Source organism: Rana temporaria, chromosome 11 (assembly GCF_905171775.1).
Source record: "Rana temporaria chromosome 11, aRanTem1.1, whole genome shotgun sequence".
In the NCBI taxonomy this organism is placed as follows: Eukaryota; Metazoa; Chordata; class Amphibia; order Anura; family Ranidae; genus Rana; species Rana temporaria.
The window spans coordinates 44,161,408-44,180,448 of NC_053499.1; the positions used below are offsets into that span (position 1 = coordinate 44,161,408).

Sequence of the window (19,041 nt, forward strand, 5' to 3'; positions counted from 1 at the left end):
GAACCGTTCATGCAATGCAAGACTTTTTTTGTGCAGTTGATATTTTTAAAGTGCACAGCCCTGGTTAACATTGCTGCTGTGACGTCAGCATGACATCAGGGGATCTGTGCTCAGATATGACCTAAGAATAAAACAAATCTGTATACTGATAGAAGTTTGCATGCACAATCCAAGACTTTCCTTGAGTAGTTGACGTTTTTAAAGGGCATAGACCTGTTAGCATTGGTGACGTGACATCACCGGCAGTCTCCCTCTAATGACATAGGCTGATCTGTACTTATAAATAATAAATGAATGAACGTGCTGTATGCTGATCACATAGCTGGTAATAGATGGATGTGTACAACCTTATTTTGTGTAATATATATATGTATATTAAAGGACCTGTTAGCATTGGACAGACCTGTTAGCATTGGTGACGTCACCCACTGCTTTACAGTAGTGACGTCATCTGGCTGACTAGGGCATGTGATTATAAATGATGAAGGGATTACAGAAAGAGCTGTGCATGCACTTTGTTATTTTTTGTGTAGTTGGTAATTTCAAAATATACAGATCTGTAAGCATTGGTGCTGTGACGTCACCGCCAGCGTCACACTAGTGTCACCTAGCTGATCAGGACCAAAGACTAACTAGAACACTTTAACTTTTTTTTATGATTATTATTATTATTATTTTTTTTATCGCAACGCTCACAGATCTGTTTTTGATGTGTGATGTAGATCCATGTCTATATAATTAACTTTGCATCACATAGAAGTTGCAGTGACGTCATCGCTACAACTTGTCCCAGTTAGAAGACTCATCTGCGTGTGTTTTCTTCTCTGGGCTTTTAAATATTATTGTTGTCCATGCAATGTAACACTGTAACTTTATTATGTAATTACAATGTTTCAAATACACAGAACTCCGGGCAAGTGTTTCTCCAATACATAAATACAGATGCCGGCTCAGAGAATGAATTTTGCATCACAGAGCTATTCCGATGATGTCATGTTGTAATTAGAAGAGTCATCTGTGTTATGTTTTCCTTCCTTGATTTAACCCTCTCCTGTCTGACTGTAACATCATTGCTGGATCATAGGCAAAGGCAATAGTGAGAGTTGTAGTGATTGCACTGATTGTAAATTAGCGGTGCCATTAAATAGCGATGCTTTGCAGCGCAGGTGTTGCTCTCTGTAGTCTGGGAATCAGGAAAGAAATTAGGAATGGGCAGAAAATAAGACAGATCAGCAATAAAGTGTGCCTAGGCTCGAGCATCGTTCTACACATTGTCCACTGGGGGGCGACAGAGCCGCGGGCATTTAACGAAATCTGACTTTTTGCTCTGGAGCAAAACTTACAAAATGTAAATGTAATGAATGTTCAAATGTGTTCAGCAGATTCTGACTCTGAATATTGACACCGTGATTGATGCATTTAAGGAGTGTGTTGAATGTTGTTGCCAAACCGAAAATTGTACAGCCTTTTTCTGCATTGTATTAATGTTAGTAAAAGATTGCATTGCATAAATCACTTTCTTAAAGGGATACCATCAATATGAGGCCACCATTGCCTAAATAACACAAGGCTTCTGCAGAGTGTCGATGTGCTTCTGGTACTTAAAGTGGGAGTTCACCCAAAAATTAAGTTTCTGCAGTTAGATCCAGCATACTGCTGACATCTGCAGTATGCTGGTCTTTTTTTATTTTATTTTGGTACTTAACGTTATAGCGGTATTTCTTCTATGGCTCCGAGCGGGGAATCCTGCGGGGAATGGGCGTTCCCGAAGGCAAGTAAGTTGATTGACGGCCTTCGATAGCGCGTCACGGCTTCCGAAAACAGCCGAGGTGACACTTGGCTGTTTACGGCGCCTGCCGTGTAGAGCTGACTGCGCAGGCGCCGTAAATTGCCGAGTGTCACTCGTGTGGATTTTCGGAAGCCGTGACACGCTATCGAAGGCTGTCAATCAACTTGCTTGTCTTCGGGAACGCCTATACCAGGAAGTAATCCCCGCTCGGAGCCATAGAAGAAATACTGCTAAAACGATAAGTACCAAAATAAAATAAAAAAGACCGGCATACTGCAGATGTCAGCAGTATGCTGGATCTAACTGCAGAAAGTTGATTTTTGGGTGAACTCCCGCTTTAAAGTACAAGTGGAGAGAATTTCTTTTTTTGTGTGTGTGGAGGGTTAGGGTCTCTGCCAGCTTTTACTGCTGTCAGAATTCTCTGTTTCCCTTGGTGTCACCTGGGACAGGAAGTTGGTGGAAATGCATAGCTCCCAACTGTCCCTGATTTGGAACAAAGTCCCTCTTTCCTCCTCATCTTGGTCTGATCTATATTGTTGTACAGTAAAACCTTGGTTTGAGAGTAACTTGGTTTGAGAGTGCTTTGCGAGACAAGCAGAATTTTTTTTTAATACATTTTGACTTGATATACAAGCGATGTCTTGATAGACAAGTAGTGTCATGTCACAATTGAGTATGAAAGAAAAGAGAGGCGCCTCTAAGTGTAGCAATATGGTTACATTAAATGAAGGTACAACATTTAGCAACCCACATTGTTGATTAAAACAGGCACATCTAATTATGCAGACATCCGGGTCAAAGCTGTCCACATAGACCGTCCTCTTCACCGCCATCAACGTCATCCCTTCCACGCTTGCGCTCCACAAGCGCTTCAAACCTCACTTTCAGATCACTGCAGAGTGCTATGACTAAGCATCTATCCATGATGTGAAACATGTTAGCTTTTTTGTCCCCTATGTCCACTTTCTACCATTGATTGCAGTGTTGCATGATTTTTTGGATGTTATACATCTTTGGATTTTTATTCTTTGTTTATTTTGTTTCAATAAATCGCCTATCAGAGTGCGGCAGTCCAGGAACATTTCTTTTTTTCCACGGATCAGCGCAGAGTCTGCACCTGTCAGTACTACAGGGCGGGAGCACAGCATAGGTCACAGGGCTTGGAGCGGTACTCTTATCCATTGCAGAGTAGTCTTCCCAGTCAACATTGCAGACTGACAGCGTGAAAGTGTGTTCACTTTAAAAAGCAGCTACAGCTTGAGTAGAAAAGCCTGTCCTCTGCCAGCATGCTTAAAAGAAGGACCCTTGCTCTCTGTAGTATAAAAGCAGCAGTCTCTCTGCAGAGTTCTGGCACACCTTTGCCCCTGCTGAGTCCGAGTTCTCCAACCAGAAGCATGCAATTTGTTGATTTCAGACCTTTTGTTTGAGTCAGCTGGTTGTGTATTTGATCTCTAATTCAAAACAGAATGCAAGGGTCCCACTCAGATTGCTGGCAGGGGACAGGTTTTTCAACTCAGCTGTAGCTGCTTTTTAAAGAAAGTATATATATAATTTCAATTGGTCCCTATTAGGTTTTTATTGTTATTTTTGCTCCCGCTGGATATATTCACTGTATTCATGCTGGTGACAACTGTCTCCAGGACAGAAAGTGATGGGAAATCCAACATTTGTTGAGTTGTCACTGGACAGAAGGAAAGAAGAAAGCTTCCAACAGGCACTTTTGGCGTTTTTTCTGGTGACAACTAAGACGCCATTCACACATTATTGCGTGTTTTTATTTGCCCAATTAGAGATCACGTATAGGGCTGGGCAGCCCAATCCTCCCAAAGAAGCTCCCAAACCTTTTTTCAGGCGTAAAGCTTTGTGTGTTTTTTTTTTTTTTTTACCATACATTTTGGCATGTTTGTTGTGCATTTTGTATCATGGCAAAACGTGCATTTTCTGACTGCTTTTGGGGTGCCATTAAGAATTAATGGCACCATAAGTGCGACACATATTTTTCATGCATTTCTGCATGCTTTCTCGGAACGAGCAGGTATTAATGGGGCCTTATACCCCGTACACACGATCGGAAATTCCGAAAGCAAAAGTCCGATGTGAGCTTTTGAACGGTAATTCCCACCATGTGTATGCTCTATCTGACTTTTGCTGTCGGAATTTCCGCCAACAAAAGATTGAGAGCTGGTTCGGAAAATCTGATTGTCTGTAGCAATTCCGACGCATGCTCGGAAACAATTCGACCTATGTTCGGAAGCATTGAACTTAATTTTTTCTCGGCTCTTGTCGTGTTGTTTTGTATGTCACCGCGTTATTGATGGACGAAAGTTCAGAGAACTTTTGTGTGACCGTGTGTATGCAAGCCAAGCTTGAGCAAAATTCTGTCGGAAAAACCATCCAAGGTTTTTCCGATGGAAAATCTGATCTTGTGTACATGGCATTAGAGTGGATGTCTTTGGGAATGGTAGTGAAGGAACATTCTCCCAATCGTATATACCAGGGGTCTCCAGACTGCGGCCCGATGGCCAGATGTGGCCCTTTGCTAGCCTTTATATGGCCTTTGGGGCACTATTCCTCCCACTGACACCAGCAATGGGGCACTATGTTTTCCACTGATACCAATGATGGGATACTATTCCTCCTACTATTACCAATGATGGCATACTATTCCTCCTACTAATACCAATAATGGGGCACTACTCCTCCTACTGACCACCAACCCTGAGGCCATATTTATTCTCACTGATGTTGGGCTCGGGACATTTTCTACCCCTGCTGGCCACAATCCGGCCCTCCCAAAGTCTGAAGCACAGTAGACTGGCCCTTTGTGTGAAAAGTTCGGAGACCCCTGGTATATACAATAGACCACACACGGGTAGGCAACCTGTGGGCCTCCAGCTGTTGTGGAACTACATTTCCCAGGAGGCATTGCAAGGCTGGCAGTCACTCCCAGAGGCATGAGGGGACTTGTAGTTCTGCAATAGCTGGAGGGCACCGGGTTGCCTACCCCTGCAATTGACAGTAAATAAAAAAATTGCCGGGCGCCTTATCCTACCAGCAAAAAATAAATAAATGGCGAGCGCCTTATCCTACCTACGCTATCCAAAACTAAAATAAAAAGTTTGGGTTTCATATCATTTTAAAATAAACTACTACTTTAAACAACTAATTTGCAATGGGAGCATAAGTGACACACGCATTGTAAGGCAGTATTTTTCATGGGGCAGGTAGGAAATTGGTGGCACCCCACCTCTTCCCCTGTAAATGAACCTGCCGCGCTCTCCGCCTGCCTCCCTGAGGCTGTGTGTACCGTGAACTGCAGCTGATCTGAGAGCCTGTGTGAGAGAGAGAGAGTGGATTGAGGGCCCCTTGGCTAATTCATTTCTAGGAAAACGCTTGTTTTCTCTGCCCTTTGAAGTGCTGCTTTGTATAAGGATTGTGAGCCCTTGTGACGTGTCTGCACAGAGCATGCTTGTTACACTGTGAGTGTCACAGATAAAACATGCACGCAGATTCTGCTAACTGCTGACTCAAGATTCCTAGTAGGGAGCTCTTCCCACACAGACACCAAACACATGGCACAGATCTGTCTACGGTTATTCCCTGCAGCCGATTAACCCCCGGCCTGCCGGACGCTTTCTAGCAGCAAGTGTAAATGTACAACATCATTTTTTTTTTTCTGTCTGAGCTTTCTGGGAAATGTTTGGGAAATCAATCCAGAGAGGTCTTTTTTTTTTTCAACCTATCATTTTCTGTTTTGTTTCAGCTTGTAGGTGGTCTTTGAGGGGCTGTGCGTACAGTTTGACTAGGGGAAGAATAATGACATTTGGAGGTTGATTTATAGAAGGTGAGAAAGGAGCGAGGTGGAGGTCAGATGTGTGTATGCAATCTAAATGTGGGGCTAGTTTGTTTTTTTCTTAAGTGCGGGATAGACATCCACGCACCTATGGGATGAGCATGCTGGACTATACAGTCTATTCTAACTAGGCCACATAATGCATGTGATGTCTTACCACCATAACCATACGGGCATGCATTTATTATTATTATTATTATACAGGATTTATATAGCGCCAACACTTTACACATCGCTTTACAACTTGATGGTAGACAGTATAAATACAATACACTTTAATACAGGAGGAATCAGAGGGCCCTGCTCCTTAAAGCTTACAATGCATGCCCCCCCACTTTGGTGCCACATTTGGCATCTTTCAGGGGGGTACCTGTTCTTGACAGATCCCCGTCCCCACTTCCGAGAGATCTTGCCGCGGTGAGATCACTCAGAAATTCAGCCCCCTCCTCCTTCCTCCGCTGCCAGGCCATTCAGAAGGCGCAGCGCACTTCGCACATGCGCAGTAGGGAACCGGCTTTGAAGCCAAAGGGCTTCACTGACAGTTTCGCTTACCACGAATGGTGGCAGCAGCACCTGAGAGCCAAAGAAAACATCGGCTGGGGTGCTGACATTGCTGAATCCCAGGACAGGTAAATGTCCTAATATTAAATGTCAGCAGCTACAGTGTGGTGTTGCTGCTGACTTAATTATTTTTGCTGGGGGGGGGGGGGGGCGGCGGAACTCCGCTTTAAATAACAAATATGTTATACTTGCCTGATCTGTGCTGTGGTTTTGCACAGAGCAGCCTGATCCTCCTTTTCTCATGTTTCCCGCTGGCACTCCTGGCCCCTCCCTACTGTCGAGAGCCCCCAGAGCAAGCAGCTTGCAATGGGGGTACCCACGTGTGCTCCTGAGCCACGACTTTGCCCCGTCCCTCTCTCTCCTCATTGGCTGTCTGGCTGTGATTGGGAGCAGCGGGAGCTAATAAGGACAGAGTCCCTAGAGAGCCGACACTCTCGTGCACATCACTGGATCGAGAGGGAGCTCAGATAAGTATAAGGGGGGCTGGGGGGGGATGCTGCACACAGAAGTTTTTTTTTACCTTCATGTTGGCCAGAGACACTAGAGGGTGATTGAATGTGGCAGGAAAGCATTCCTATAGACAAACGGTTGCGGCCAGGGACCATTCATTATTAGTCTATGCATTAGTCTAGCACAATATTGCTAATATACGCAGCAACCGTGTGGGGCAATAAGTATAGTTTACTAGCTCACTGAATTGCAGTGTGGATCAAGTACCAAGATAAACTGTATACAAAAACCAGGGAAAGAACCTGAAAGAAGAGGTACTTAACAAGCTCCAAGTAGTATGACTTTTTCATACCTCTCAACTTTTCTGAGATGAGTAGAAGGGACAGCTCTTTGCACAGACTACATAGGCAAAGGATGCACCCCTGCCATGCCCCCAGCTACGTGGGACACAAAGATTGCACAAAATGTGAATGATTTAAGCCACTAGTGCTGATTTTCCTTCATACTAGCTGTCCAAAATAACAAATGCAATTTAGAGCAGCCTTTCTCAAAAATGTTACCCCAGAAGAACCCCAAAAATAATTTTCAGGTCTGGATATGTTTTTCTAACTTGTCCAATCCCTATCCCTCTCCTAATACTCTTTGCCCCACGGTGCTGTGGGTAGCCTGCTAACATGAAATCATTGACCGAAGACAGAAAACAGTCTAATCTAGCTAGCTAGTAATGCAGAGAAAATTATATGGAATGTAGAGGCATCATAAAACCTTCACTAGCAGATTCTGCAAAAGACTTCTAATTAGGCCTTGTTGTTAAATGGCTTGTCATAAACAATGTAGAAAATATTTCCTGAGTCAATTTTTTTTTCTTAACTACCAGAATCATACTTAAACCATAATCCATAATTCCTGCTGTGATAGAGTTACCTTCGCAAAAAGTGGTCACAATATAGTATAGAAATATGCCAATCAGTTAGACACCAAACCCCCCTATATTACAGGGTCCAAAAGACCTCCTAAGCGAGATGTACATAATATCTATGTCATATTTGGTCTCTAAATAATTTTAATTTCACCGTAAATAGTAGGCTGTTTTTGGGATTGTAAAGCTGCATTTAGAATAGTTGGCAGTAATTGTGTATCTGATGAGCCTAAGCATTCTGTAACACACCTCTCAGACCCTTTGATTGGGTAGAGTTAATTCTGCCATGCCTTCTGAGGGTCAATAAAAAGATGCTTCAACTGGCAGCTTGAGCTCTATTTTGACATCAGAACTACCAAGGATGCTGAGAGAGTCATCCAGACTCTGAGGCCTCGTACACACAACCGTTTTCCTCGATAGAATCCATCAAGAAACTTGGTGGGAGAGCTTTTTTGCAGAGGAAAATGGTCGTGTGTAAGTTTTTCATTGAGGAAACTGTCGAGAAACTCGACGAGGAAAAAAGAGAACAAGTTCTCTTTTTCCTCGACGGGAGTCTCAATTTCCTCGTCGTGTTCCTCGTCGGGCTGGTTTTCGACGAGAAGCAGTAACATGAGCTTAGCCCCAAGGGTTGTGCCAGTGGAATCAAACTTCCCCTGCCATTGTATGTGTTGTACGTCACCGCGTTTGAGAATGAGGAGATTTTGTCTTGACCGTGTGTACGCAAAGCAAGCTTGTCGAGTTCCTCGACAAGCCTAACAAGGAACTCGTCGAGGAAAACAATGTGTACGAGGCCTAATACAGTATATTGGATTGGACTTACTCTGTAAGCGAACTGAACTCTGCACAGAACCATACACCAGGCAAACTTTGCATATTTTTCATGTTTAATCCCCTTTTTTTTACAGTCGTCCTTGTTGACTCAGTAAAATCTTCTTTGTATATATTTCCTTGCACCATCTTTTCAATAAAATAATATTTAAAAATGATTAAGCTAAATCTCTAAATGCTCTAATTAGAAATTAAAGATGTTGGCCTCAGTAAAGGCTACTGTAGTTTAAAACTCTGTTACATTCCTGTATTAGCGTGGCAGTGAATGTAACATACATTTCTTAAAGTATAGAAGTGTAACTTGTGGTGGCAGCTAGTTTGTGTGTTTAAAGGGTTAACCGCTCTGTTAACCTGACTCAGTTGACAATCATTCTCAATCTGCTGGTGGTTAGATTTTTTAACCGAGAACAAAAAAACCTCTGTGTTTCTTTTTGGTTGCAGCAGTGGATCTGAGAGTGCTCAAGTCATACTGGCAGGTGACAGGCTTTTTCACCAAGGTTGTGGCTGTTTTCTAAAGAAAATGAACTGTGAGACCTTTGCATAAATTTTGTTTTGATGGATTTTTGTGTTTTAAGCCTCATTTGGGTTTTAAACCTAGATGCTCAGTCAGGGCTAGATTTAATATTAGGCACAGTAAGGAGCAGAGGCAAAGAGGAGGCTTTATTCCATTAATCCTTAGGGTTTTGAGACACACATTTTTTCCCCAACATCATTAAAAACACTGTCATCTATTAAAGTTTATTTGTCCAGTCACAATACTCTAAACTGGGTAAGGACCAATAACACGAGAAAATGCTCTGTGCAAAAGAGGTGGCCCTAGAAAGTGGAGACTCATTTTGGCTCCAAAGGTTGTGTACCTATTGGCTTCTTCCTTGTGCTCAGTACAGATGGAGGCTCAGTGAAGTGTACATCCGAGCTATGCTAAAACAAACACTGTGGTCTTAAAATATATTTAAGCCCTACAACACTAATGTAACACTATGCAGCTTATCAGTTTTTAAGGTAGTTGCATTCGTTTTTTTTTCTGGCTTTTGTTATTTTAACCTGCTGTTCTAGAGTGACAACTCTTGCCTGCTACATGGTGTCTATATAGGTGCAGTGTTGTCACGTTAAAACAGTACTACAGAGCACCTCCCGTCTCATAGGTTAGAGGTGATTTTCAGTCCCCAAAATTCATTTATAGGGTTTATAAACATTGTAAGTCATGTTGGTGATGCTGTCCTCATTAGCTTCAATGCATTGTAAAACACGGGAAAAGATGCACCAAGATTTACACGTTGAACATTTAAACATTAAACACACATGTACATTATTTAGCTTAGCCTTTTATAGTACCATTATGTGCTTCTCCCTTCTGTCCTTAAAGGTTCAATGACACAGGATAGCTTTCTTAAAGTCTGTGCCAGTCAAGCAAGTCTGGAGTGACTCCAGTACCTATATTCCACCACGGTTCTGAGAGTACTTGATACATTGCTCTGTAAGCTTCTGCTTAGCACTGGGCTCAAAATAACACACAGTTCCCCTAGTTCAGATTAGAATTTACAACATGCATTTGGATGTGTTTGCAGAACACCGCAAGCAAAGTAATTTAACTTTCCTGGGTTATTATCTTGGCATCTGCGTTGTAATGTTATGTATAGTGTATGCATAGTTACTAGCTTACACATACTTCTAGGCTGAAATATAATACTCAGGGACAGTTATGTTCACTTTACCACCTCCAGCGCTGTGTATCCAATGGAATGTGTAGGAATGTAGTTTCACAAACGTCCCCAAGACAGAATAACAGTCCTGTCTGCTTAAACCCAGCCAGTTGTTGATCCGACCTGTTGTAGCGGTGCAAATTTTTTGCTTATTGAAGCATTGTACATTTGAAAGCACTGCCATTGCAGTGGCATAGGGCATAGTCCTAAAGATGAGTAAACTTTAAGAGGGTTTGATGATAGTCTTTAGCTACGAATTAACGTGTATCTAGAATATCTACAGAATCTGGATGAAGGCACCCTTTCTTTAACCACATAAGACTTCTGCAGAGTATTGCTATGCTCTTGGCTACTTAAAATAGAATAGTGCGAAAAAAAACTGCGCTAACCCAATAAAAAATATAATAGGAAATTATATACCAGAAGGCTGCAATTAAGTGATATAAACACAGATAATATAAATAGGAGGAAAAACTGCGCCAATCAAAAATGTATGCTTAGCAAGCAAGGCTAAGATAAATATAACAGTGTAAAAATACAAATTACAGGTCACAAAAGTGAAATGCAACCATATAAATAAATATATAAAAATGTATTTAAAAGGAAAAAATAAAAAAAATTATGTCCAGAACTAGTGCTGAATAAATTCCTTGATAACCGAAATCAAGACGAACAACACCCAAGTGCACCTAGCAATCTATGACGAAACGCGTCTGGGACGGCGTACAGTGACGTCACCACGTTCAACACAAGGAGGAAGGGCTCCTATAGTGCCGGCCGGCATCTGTTTTTATATGCTCGAATTTTTGGATGTTTGTAAGTAAGATTCTTATTTTTTATAAAACCCCATTTAAAACGTTATCACGCTATGGTCCACTCTTCTTCATTCAATTTATGATCCACTAGCAGAACGTATGATATGGGCTAGCATTCTTATGATCTGATGACACTCTGTTGAGGCTAAAACACAACCGTTGAGCAGTGCTTTACCCTCTTTAGCTGCAGAGGCAGTGGCAAGGTAGGTATACATGCCACGAACACAATTATTTGATTCACGGCCCTGGCAGGAATTATACCCATGTTGCTTTCGGGAAAGGCAATGCACCCTGTGAACGCAACCTATTTAAGTGAATGGGGCTGCTCTGCAAGCGCCTCACAACCACATGCAATGCACTTGGTTGCAGCATATTAGTATGGGGATTAAGAGGCTAAAGCAGGTAGTGAGGTGGCAATACAATGCCTCCTCATCGCTTGTTAAATACTCTCTGAAGAATGATCTAAATGCGGATCATAGAGAAACAAGCTCTAAAAATGTACCAGTCACTAATATAAAGGTCATAGTGTTTTTTGGGTATTTTATTTGTGGCCTTTGGTAAAGTTATGGGTTACAATGTATGGATCTGTTGAAGCTTGTTGGCTGTCTAGGTGGGATAGGTTCTCACCTTATATCCCCTTTGATGGCTCAAAAGAGACTTTTTTTTGGGCTGACATATATAAAAATATAACCCAAGAGTTGTAATAACATGAGTAATCTCTGCTGAAATTGTGCACCACTATCTGCCATAACTGACTTTTGGCAAATTTGCCTTTAGTGTACTGTATGAATTGTGAACGTGTGCTGAAAAATCTTTTCAACCAACACTGTAATTGGGAACTGCAGACCTTTATACTACAACCCTTAAAGTGATTGTAAAGTCTGTTTTTTTTGTTTTTATTTTAAATAACAAGCATGTTATACTTACCTGCTCTGTGCAGTTGGTTTTGCACAGAGCAGCTCTGATCCTTCTCTTCTCGGGTCGCTTTTCTGTGCTCCTGTCCCCTCCCTCCCATTGAGTGCCCCCCTCAGCAAGCAGCTTGTTATGGGGGCACCTGAGCCGAGTCACAGCTACCTGTGTCCATTCAGACATGGAGCCCTGACCCGGCCCCACCCCTCTCTCTTCTGATTGGCTAACTTACTTTGATTGATAGCTGTGGGAGCCAATGGCCCTGCTGTTTTGTCTCAGCCAATCAGAAGGAGAGTCTCAGACAGCTATGAGACTCATGGACATCGCTGGAGAGAGATGGGGCTCAGGTAAGTAATTAGGGGGTGCTGGGGAGGCTGCTACACACTGAAGGTTTTTTATCTTAATGCATAGAATGCATTAAGATAAATAAAACCTTCTGCCTGTACAACTCTTTTAAGTGTATATATATTTATAGCTAAAACTTTTTTTTCGTTTTGGATAGACTAAGGAAGGATTTTTTTTCTGCTGTCTGTACCACTGGGGAAATTTCCCTTCACTTCCTGCCTCAGGAACAGGAAGTTAGAATAAATCTCTGTGAGTGGAATTCCCATCTCAGACAGTTGTCCCCAGAAGCTTTGCCTGTACCTCTTGCTAAGGGTCTAACTTTAGCCCACTCTATAAAAAATAATTAATTTGGCTTGAATACAATTTTAAAGAGGAGTTAAAAAAAAATAGAAGTGAACAGCTACAAATTCTCAAAACCAGGTACCTGCTCCCACACAAAAGGTGCCAAATGTAGCAACGGAGGGGAAGAGGAGGCAGACAATCGGAGCTCTGCTTTAAGCTCAGAACAGTTTGCCCACCAACAAATTTCACTTGTTTTATAGTCAAATAAAGACAGTCCTATAATGTCATTGCATCAACATGCACAAGCTACAGTGTCTGTTTGACATATGATACGGCTGTTTTGGCTGGCAAAATGTATGTATTTATTCACTACAGGAATTTCTGCCAACATTTTAAGCAGTGATTTACATATTTTGATTCAGATCAGTATCAAAGGGCTTACAAGTTAAGGTCCCTATCTCACATGCATGCTTACACTATACCTTTGGAGAGTGGTAGGAAACCAAAGTACACAGAGGAAACCCACACAAGCAAAGGGAGAGAATGCAAACTCCATGCAGGTGGTACACTGTTTGGGATTCGAACCAAACACCCCGATTCTTCAAAATGAGAGAGATATGGTTTTGCAGTTGAATTGGCGTCTACTTTTGCATATAATACAAAGCACATATTATAGGAGTTGAGCAGGTCTATGTTTCCTGATGGATTATAGGCCAACAAAAAAAATTCTTCTCCCTTTATTGGTTTTGAATACTCTTCTTGGAGTAAAGGTTACACTGTTAGTAAATCATCCCCATAATATATACACTTGGTGATTTTATAACTCTAAATCAGGCTTGTCAAGGACTTTTATTGTTTTGCACCCCTGGCTTTCTAGAGACCTCACAGGGATATTAAATTATTACATCATATGTTTAATGAGATCCGGCAGTGGAAGTGTATTTGGATAACACTCACCTCAACTTACAGTTTAAATAACACACTGCAAAACAGTGCCAGCAATACGTTAGAACAAAGCCTGGACACTATATGGCCAGAGCTATACCATTCAGTATTTTTTTGTTGATACAATTTTTGTTGGAGTAAATGAGTACATCAGATCTAACAGCAAAATACCCCACAAATACAAAGATATATAGTAATTGATCAGGAGGCAGTTGATTGATACAGCATTAAGCCTCGTACACATGACCGAGGAACTTGACGGGCGAAACACATCGTTTTCCTCGTCGAGTTCCTTGTCAGGCTGTCGAGGAACTCGACAAGCCAATTTTCCCCATTCCCATCAAGGAAATAGAGAACATGCTCTCTTTTTGGCTCGTCGAGTTTCTCGACAGTTTTCTCGACGAAAATGTACGCACGACCGGTTTCCTCAGCAAAAAATATCTCCCAGCAAGTTTCTTGCTGGTTTTTGCCGAGAAACTCGGTCGTGTGTACGAAGCCTTAGTTCTCTCTCTACTTTCTTATGCCGCATACACACAATCGGAATTTCCGATGGAAAAAGTCAGACAGACTTTTTCCATCGGATATTCCGATCGTTTGTAGCCCCATCTGAGTTTTTTCATCGGAAATTCCGATGAATTACATTGGAGTTTAGATATAGAACATGTTCTATTTTTCTCTGATGGAATTCCGATGTGATTTGGCCGGGCAAAAGCCTGATCGTGTATACGTGTCATTAGTCTAAGCTTTTTTCCAGCATCCATCTTAGAGGACCTGGGAGTCCACCCTAGTGTAGTTTAAAGTGAACACGGGTTCTCTGGCATGTTGTAAACTTAACTTACTGTAGTAAATCACATCCTGGGTCTGAGGTAACTATACTTGGGCAGAATGTCCTGCTTTTCTGGGTTCATATTGCAGACTGCTGTATGTCAGGGGCTGGGTCTACAGCTGGCAAGCAGAACATGTTACAAGCTTCAAAACTTGGTCAGGATATCCCTTTGTTTGTGTAGATATCCACAGAGAGCTATAATCGATATATGTCACAGAAGGTGAAATTCATTGAGTAATTACAGGCAGTTCTGTGTCTTCTAGAACAGCACATACCACCTTTTTAATGGTGTTGGCTAGCCTGTTCTGTTCCGGCAGGAGAACCTCAGAGGGATTAGCCTAGTAACACATTAGGCACACAACATATCAGAGATAGCACATAGCCATTTACATTCCAGTAAAGACGTAAAAAGCACATTATTGTTCTGACTCTATTACTGCTTGTGCTGTCTGGTGTACCATTTGTATTCAGCAAAGCTGTCATTCTCCAGTCAAGCTGCCTACTATTATTCCTTATGAGAATACATTGACGTAAGAAGATAGATAATTGGCCAGATTCAGGTAGGGCAGCGTAACTTTGTGCGGGCGTAGCGTATGGTATTTACGCTACGCCGCCGCAAGTTAGAGAGGCAAGTGCTGTATTCACAAAGCACTTGCGTCCTAGGTTACGGCGGCATAGTGTAAATGTGCCGGCGTAAGCGCACCTAATTCAAATGAGGAAGAGGTGGGCGTGTTTTAGGGAAATTAAGCATGACCCCACGTGAATGACGTTATAAACCAACGGCGCATGCGCCGTCCGTGGACGTATCCCAGTGCGCATGCGTCGGATAGAATGCCTAAGATACGTCGAACACTGCCTACGACGTGAATGTAACTTACGCACAGCCCTATTCGCGTACGACTTACGCAAACGACGTAAAAAGATAGGCTTGTTCCGACGTCCATACCTAGGGAGCAGCTTTATCTTTACGCCGGCGTATCTCTTACGTAAACGGCGTAACTAATTGCGACGGGCGCACATACGTTCGTGAATCGGCGTATCTTGCTCATTTGCATATTCGACGCAGAAAACAACGGAAGCGCCACCTAGCGGCCAGCGTAAATATGCACCCTAAGATACGACGGCGTAGGAGACTTACGCCGCTCGTATCTTAGCCTAATTTAAGCGTATCTGGTTTCCAGAATACGCTTAAATTTACACCGGCGTAGATTCAGAATTACGACGGCGTATCTACTGATACGCTGCCGTAACTGTCTCTGAATCTAGCTATATATGGCCGTCTGGTTCCTTGGTGCCCAACCTATGGCCCATTAGTCACATGCATCCTTTTGGAGCTTATTGTGCAGCCTCCAGACCTTAGCAACCTGCCCAGGTGTTTCCTCAGACCTGATAAGTATGTGCTATTCATTTGTTTTCTTCTTATTCTTGTTTTTGTTGTTTGAGCTTTTATAATGGATTCTGATGATGGAAATATCAAATGTGGTGACAGGGATTTTAAAAGTTTATGTAGGGGATACAAACATGGCAGCATTGACTTGTTAAGCCCAGTACACACGATCGGGATTTCCGATGGAAAAAGTCAGACGGACTTTTTCCATCGGAAATCCCGATCGTGTGTCTGCCCTATCGGAGTTTTTCCATCAGATATTCCAAGGAATTCTATTGGGGTTTAGATAAAGAACATGTTCTCTTTTACTCCGATGTAATTCCGATGTGAGTTTGGCCGGGCAAAAGCCCGATAGTGTGTACGGGGCATAAGGGTTTTTAATAGAAGTCATCATTAGTAGCCGCATGTAACATGTTCTTAGGTTCTGTCCATCTCTTGTAGCATGTTCCTAGTCTCCAGCCACACTTGAATCACATCTGCAGTCTCTGACCATTTCCTGTTTCATGTGAGCAGACTTTGACTATTTTGTGTAATACGTTTTCCACTTGACAGTCTGTTGTAGCATTACATACTCCAAATATTATGTGCGACTCTTTGGGGGGGCTGCACTTAAGTCTGCCTATATCTAGAAAGTTGGCCATCACTGATCCAGCCACCCCGACATCCAGGGGCTGCCCGACTCTAAAACAGAGTAAAACATTACCCTTGTAAGTTGCAATTTAGAGTTGTCCTCTTTGATAACCGAGTGGGTTAATATTTAGCGAGCAATTCTTAAATGAATAATTCCAGATTGGTTTTACTTGTGTGTTACTTGGGAAGGTACAGTGCGTCCTTTTGCTTTTGGGGGGAACGGACAGAGAAACATCAAGCACGTTAGTGGAGAATGAAAGGGGAGGCAGACCGTAAATGCACGTTTGGAAACAAAACACCCCTTCATCATATTAGTGTCCCTATGGACAGAATATTGAGGCAAAACAAGTGAAAGCAGCCAGAATAGAGAGCTAAGTGGTGGCACCTGGCCAGCTGTAAAAGTCTGTTGTTTGCTTGTTTCATTCTGTTTTTCTTCCTCTTTCTCTCCCAGTTGCCTTCTCTCTGCGGTGATTGTTTGGAGAAGGAGAGAGAGAGAGAGAGCAGAGTTGGAAAGGCTTCTGCATTGTTGAGCAACAGGGAATAGGGGGCATGTGAGGGAACTTTTAACATGCAAAAGTAGCAGCAAGTGAGCAGATGTTGCTGATTCCCTCTAGTCCACTGCTCTACACCTTTAAAATACCCAATTAATTGTGTATTGGAAACAAAACGCAGATGGGATGATTTTATCCAGAAAAAGTTTCGAGTTGTAGAGCCAAGACTGCTAAGAGGTAGAATCAGAAGAAACAAAGATCATGTGCGTTGACTTGTCAGCTAAAAACAGTCAGGCTTAGCTGTAGGTAGTGGGGAGAGATTGTGTTATCTTCAACTTAAAGGATCATGTTGGTCAGCCTAATGCTGGCCATACACTATACGAAAGTTCGGCCGAAAATCGGTCGTAAAGAAAGATCTTTCGTTTTTCGGCCAGTTAATGGGCACAAAATCGAAAATCGTTTGGACGTTTTTGAGCCGACAAAACGAAGGACAAGTTTGGAAATTTTCTGCCGAACGAACGATAAATCGGAAGGTTAATGTGTTTCCCGTCCGAACTTTCTGCACTAGGTATATGTAAAAAAAACTAACCATTTTTTATTTTTTTTATTTAGTCCACTGAACGATTTATCGCCCATTACATGATGGCACTATCGTTTGCACTCTTTTTCGAAAGTTCTTTTGGACCATTTTTCGTGGAGTGTATGGCCAGCATTAAGCTGACTACGATGCTACAATCTGGTTGTAAAACCTACGGTACTTTACTGCCAACAACTATGTAGTGCAAGGGCCTGATACAACTGAACAATTGGTAAAATAGACCTTAAATCTTTATAGCTGTTGATAAAGCTAAGAAATTATACAAACAATTACATTGTAATAACTGTGGCCAGGTTAAAATAAAGTTAATGGTAGCCTGCAGTTTTCATTTACAGAATCGCAGCATAGAAAATCAGTCTTTTCTAAATAGCTACATTATACCTATTTATCCAGTAGAGGTTCACTGTAAAACTAAGGCCGCGTACACACGGCTGAGAAACTCGACTGGCAAAACACATCGTTTTGCTCGTCGAGTTCCTTGTTCGGCTGTCAGAAAACTCGTCGAGCCAAATGTTCCCATTGCCCAACGAGGAAATAGAGAACATGCTCTCTTTTTGGCTTGACGAGTTTCCCGACGGGTTTCTCGGCGAAAAGTGTACACACGACCGGTTTTCTCGGCAGAATACGTCTCCCATCGAGTTTCTTGCTGAATTCTGCCGAGAAAAATGGTTGTGTGTACGGGGCCTGAAAGTTAAAGTGTTACTAAACCCACAACAATAAAATCAGTCTGTATATGCAGTAAAGCATTCTTGTTATACTCACTGTGGAACCTAAGGGGTAAATCTTCCGCATTGTGTAAAAAGGCTGTTTAATCCTGTCTTCTGGGATCCTCCCTTTCTTTCACTGTCCCCAATCCATCTCCTGATATGGCAGAGCCGTTGGATTCGCTCTGCACATGCTCAGATTGGTGTGTATTGCTAGAGAGTCACACTTTAAGCCTTTCTCAATCTTTTTACCCTTGACATTATTTTCAAGTCTCAGTGAACTCCAGCTTAAAATTATTACCGTATTTTCCGGCGTATAAGACGACCTTTTGGATGCAAAAAAAAATGCATCCAAAGTCGGGGGTCGTCCTATACGCCGGTACCTGTCTCCGTCAGGCTGCGGGCATCCATGATTTTGAAGCCGCGCCTCCTCCTCAGACTGTTCCGAGACGACAGGACATCTGTGATAGGTGGAACACTGATTAGAGGCCCTGCTGGGAAAATTAGTGTTCCGCCTATCACGGAACAGTCTGAGGCGCGGCTTTTGAATCATGGATGCCCGCAGCCTGGAAGCCAAAATCTGAAAAGAAAGTAAGGTAGGGAGATTGTCTTGGCCGGCACAATGGAGGCATGTGGTGGCACAGTGGAGGCATGTGGTGGCACAGTGGAGGCATGTGGTGGCACAGTGGAGGCATGTAATGGCACAGTGGAGGCATGTAATGTAATGGCACAGTGGAGGCATGTAATGTAATGGCACAGTGGAGGCATGTAATGTAATGGCACAGTGGAGGCATGTAATGTAATGGCACAGTGAGGCATGTAATGGCACAGTGGAGGCATGTAATGTAATGTACAGTAATGGCACAGTGAGGCATGTAATGTAATGGCACAGCGAGCTCTATAAAAAGCCTGTTTCTGTCAGCGGTTGTTCCTGTCAGCGGTTGTTCTGGCTACCCCTTAGCTTCCAGAAAGACTAGTAGGAAGGGGGTAGTCTTATATGGCGAGT

General features: G+C 42.6%; 1 protein-coding gene across 2 annotated transcripts in view; it reads left to right on the top strand.

Annotated features, from left to right (window-relative positions):
- IGF2 (insulin like growth factor 2) overlaps positions 1–19,041 on the top strand; it is a 54,201-nt gene that overhangs the window by 621 nt on the left and 34,539 nt on the right. The gene's annotated exons all lie outside the window — the stretch shown is intronic.